The sequence below is a fragment of the Camellia sinensis genome, chromosome 9 (genome assembly GCF_055761805.1).
Source record: "Camellia sinensis isolate YWXY chromosome 9, ASM5576180v1, whole genome shotgun sequence".
In the NCBI taxonomy this organism is placed as follows: Eukaryota; Viridiplantae; Streptophyta; class Magnoliopsida; order Ericales; family Theaceae; genus Camellia; species Camellia sinensis.
Window position 1 is genome coordinate 30,551,754 of NC_138969.1, and position 4,027 is coordinate 30,555,780.

General features: G+C 31.7%; 1 non-coding gene across 1 annotated transcript; it reads left to right on the forward strand.

Moving 5' to 3' along the window:
• Positions 1 to 548: 548 nt before the first annotated feature.
• Positions 549 to 628, forward strand: TRNAL-UAG (transfer RNA leucine (anticodon UAG)). The gene has a single exon. It is a non-coding gene; the product is annotated as a tRNA-Leu (tRNA).
• Positions 629 to 4,027: the final 3,399 nt, after the last annotated feature.

A 4,027-nucleotide genomic window follows, 5' to 3' on the forward strand; every position in this document is an offset into this window, starting at 1 on the left:
AGAATGAAAATTTTGGTGTTATTGCATATTCATTTATCGTCCTAGAATAAATCTATCTACATAGAAATTGTTCACAAAATTAGATTTAAAAAAATTGTAAATAGATAGATAAATTTTTGTAAAAGTGAGTTCTACTAAATTTTTTTTATGTATTTTATATTTTATTCTGTATTTAATTTATGTACACATATATATTACAAGAGGAGTGATGGAGACCCCCTCCAATCACCACCCCCATACACATGTGGCAGGTGGTGATTGGAGGACAAGGGAAACATAAAAAAAGAAAAAGAAAATCCAACCAATGAGAGAAAGAGGAGGTCAAAGGGGGTTGGAAAAAAAAAAGGGTCTTAGACATTTTTGATATTACAATGGGAGGCAGTTAGTGGAGGAATCTGCTGTGAAAAAAAGTTGAGACATCCAATTTGGGTATGATATTGATTCATGAAAGCCTTAAATGTTAATGTCAAAAACTGCATATCGTGTGGCTGACATATTTCAGAATCTATACAGTTTTATTAATAAAAGTTAAAAATAAAGAGACATGGGACAGTTTGGCCGAGTGGTCTAAGGCGCCAGATTTAGGCTCTGGTCCGAAAGGGCGTGGGTTCAAATCCCACAGCTGTCATTTTCAATTTTTCCTTTTGACAAAAATATATAATTTTCTTTGTTTATTTATTTTATTTTTATTATATTTAATTCTCAAATTTTAATTTTTTTTTAAATATTTTACAAAAATATATTTTTCTTTTTTTTTATTATATTTAATTCTTAAAATTTATATATTTGACAAAAATATTTTTTTCCTTTCGAAGGGTCATGTTATTTGAGCCTCTAAAACCTACAAAAACAAAATGATCCTCAACAAGTAGCGGGGGAAAAGAGAGTAGGCTTAAATGCAGGGGATTGAGATTAAAATTGATCAAACTTTATTGTTTGGGTGAATGTACATTGAGATTAACCTCTTTTTTTTTGGGGCAATGGTTGGTGGGGAGTTGGTGAAGCTTTGAATTTTACCAATTTTGGGTGTTAATTATTCAAGCTACAAAATAGAGTTCTATAGGTCATTTTGCATACATGGCATACTTGCCAAGCATTTTTATTTGAAGGTTTCAAATAGATTTCTTCGAAGAAATTTTATGGAAAAATTACTCATAAATCCTATTTTAGTAAATGTTACACTAATTAGTCCTGAATGTTTTTTATTAAACCATTTAGTCCCGATTATTTTTGGTATATCGTCAAACAAACATCAGCAACATCTTTGTGAACATTCAAGCACATCATCAACATCGAATATTCAGAAACATGAAGACCATGTTCAAACATTCAGAACATTCAAGAACATTGACATCATCGAATCTGGTGTTTATGAAAACATTCAGAACATTGAACATTAAACATTGAACATTGAGATGTTGCTGATGTTTATGAAAACATTGAACATTGAGAACATTGAACATTTATGAAAACATTCAGAACATTGAACAACGAACATCATCAACAAGAACATTCAGAACATTCAGAAGATTCAGAACATCAAGAACATTCAGAACATCAACAAACATCGAACATCAAACAACATCGACCATGTTCAAACATCATTGAACAAGAACAAATTAAGATCCTCTAGCTCCGATAATCTCACCCATGGTCATCAAATATCAAGAACAAGAACACCTTTGTCGTGGCCTAATCGTCGGGAATTACTGCCACGATGTCCTCATCAAAGACGACGTTGTAATCGCCGATAGCCTCGGCGGCGCCGTGGCCTTCATCTTCGCCATCCTCGATGGCCTCTCTATTCCCTCCACCTACGTCTCCAAGGTCGGTCCCGACTTCGCCTACGATGTCAATAACCACCCCATCGTCTCCTCCTCCTCGCTCACCACTCTCTTCCACGCCCATTTCTCTTCCAAACCCACAGAATCGAGATGCCAAGATCGGGTCCTCAGGCGGGTCCGATCCTGCGATCCGATTCTCCCATCGGATCTTCCCATCGGAGGCGGCAGGTTCCGTGGTGGTGGTGGTCGTCGTGAGGGTTGATACTGAAGATTGATGAGAATTGAATCTCTCTCTTTATATATATATATATATTTATATATATCCATCTTCATTTTTTCAGATTTGGGTTTGTGTGTTTAGGGCTAATAAATTATGATGATGTTTGATCAAACAAATTGTTATGATGATTATTTAATCGTTATTTTGATGTTTGATGTTATTTTAATCATTATTTTGATGTTTAATTATTATTTAAAAAATTGTTTAATCATTATTTTGATATTGTTTTGATGATGATGTTGTGATGTTTGATGTTGTTTTGATGATGATGTTTGATGTTGTTTCGATGATGTTACTCATAAATCTAATGTTTGATGGTTGATTGATAATGTTTGATGTTTGATGAATAATCCTAATGTTTAATGGTTCAAAATCTGTGTTTGATGTTTGATGAATAATCTTAATGTTTAGTGGTTGATGTTTGATGAATAATCCTGACGTTGCTAATGTTTGATGTTGGATGAATAATGTTTGATGTTTGAAAAGAAGGGAAATTATAAAAAGGCCTATAGTAAGCTTCTTGGGAAATAGGACCTATTAGTCCAACAAAAAACATTCGGGACTAAATGGGTTAACATTCCCAAATTTGGGATTTATTGGTGCTTTCCCCAAATTTTATTTGAAGGTTTCAAATAAATTTCTTCCAAGAAACTTAAGCCTTGTTTCAGAATATGCTTTTTTAATAACTTTTTGACTTTTTAGTTAAAATATGATATAAAAAAAAAACTAGTATGTTTGGAATAACTTTTTAATTTTTTACAAAAAGATGTGTAAAAAGTAAAGAGAAAAGAGAATTTTTGATTTTTTGGTATAAATTGTTTGCTTTTTAGTTTTTTTAATGACTTTTTAACTTTTAGGCTAAAAAGGTTACTTCCCAAACGAGGCCTTATTGTTTAGGTAAATGCACTATGAGTTGATACAAAATCCCGTTATTTATTTTTTTTTTCTCTTGTTTAGATTTTTTTATTTATTTTAAGATAAGAAAGGCGATCAAATTGTAATAACTTTTTTAGACATGACTATAAGAATCAAGTTCAAGCTGACTCTATTGCTATTTGAAAATTGATAGTATACGTATTAATAATACATATAACCATAATAATAATACGGAATTAAACTTAACAGAATCTTAAATTCAATACAACTTAAGAACAAAACGAACATACCTTTGTCAATCATTGAATTAGAGAAGTTGAGAAAATACCCCTAATAGTTGAACATTTAATTCTTAGCTCACTTTCTTCTCTCTGTCTCTCACTTCATTAGGATGACTATAAAACTTAGAGTGATGGAATACTATCAAAAGAAGGGGAGTCACCCATCCTTATATAGAAGAGAGAAGAGGGCCAGATAAACTCTATCAGAAGAATTCCTAATCCTTCAAGGTTTCCTTCTTATCTTAGAAGAGTGATTATATTAAAATTCTAATTACTGAACTTTATATATAATATTGGCTTTATCTAATTGTGGAGTCTAAATAAAATAAAACATGTAAAAATATGTAGGCTATTGGGCCACACTAGAAAATAAATCCAACATTCTCCCACTTGGCCCATTAAGCCGATTATGATGCAATTATGAGTTTTTCCAAAACTATACAACTTATAAAAATTTTGACTCATTGGATTCCACACTAAAAACTTTGACACGTGATCACGAATTTTAAAAAATAGCCAATAAGTTCAGATATATTAGGAACTATAATACTGTGATTACTTCAGATCACCAATGTAAGTCATAACGGTTATATAACATTTATGTCATATTTCCTTCTATGCACTACACCATCGATAACCTTCACCAACCCAGTCCATTATCAGGATATATAATTATTTTCCTGAAAGGCCTCTGTAATTTGTCTTGTTAAGACATTCCCTGTTTATTAATATTCAATTTAATGTGTACACACACTTTTAGAACAGGAAAAATAGAAACAAAATTATTATTGCGCAAATAGTATCAA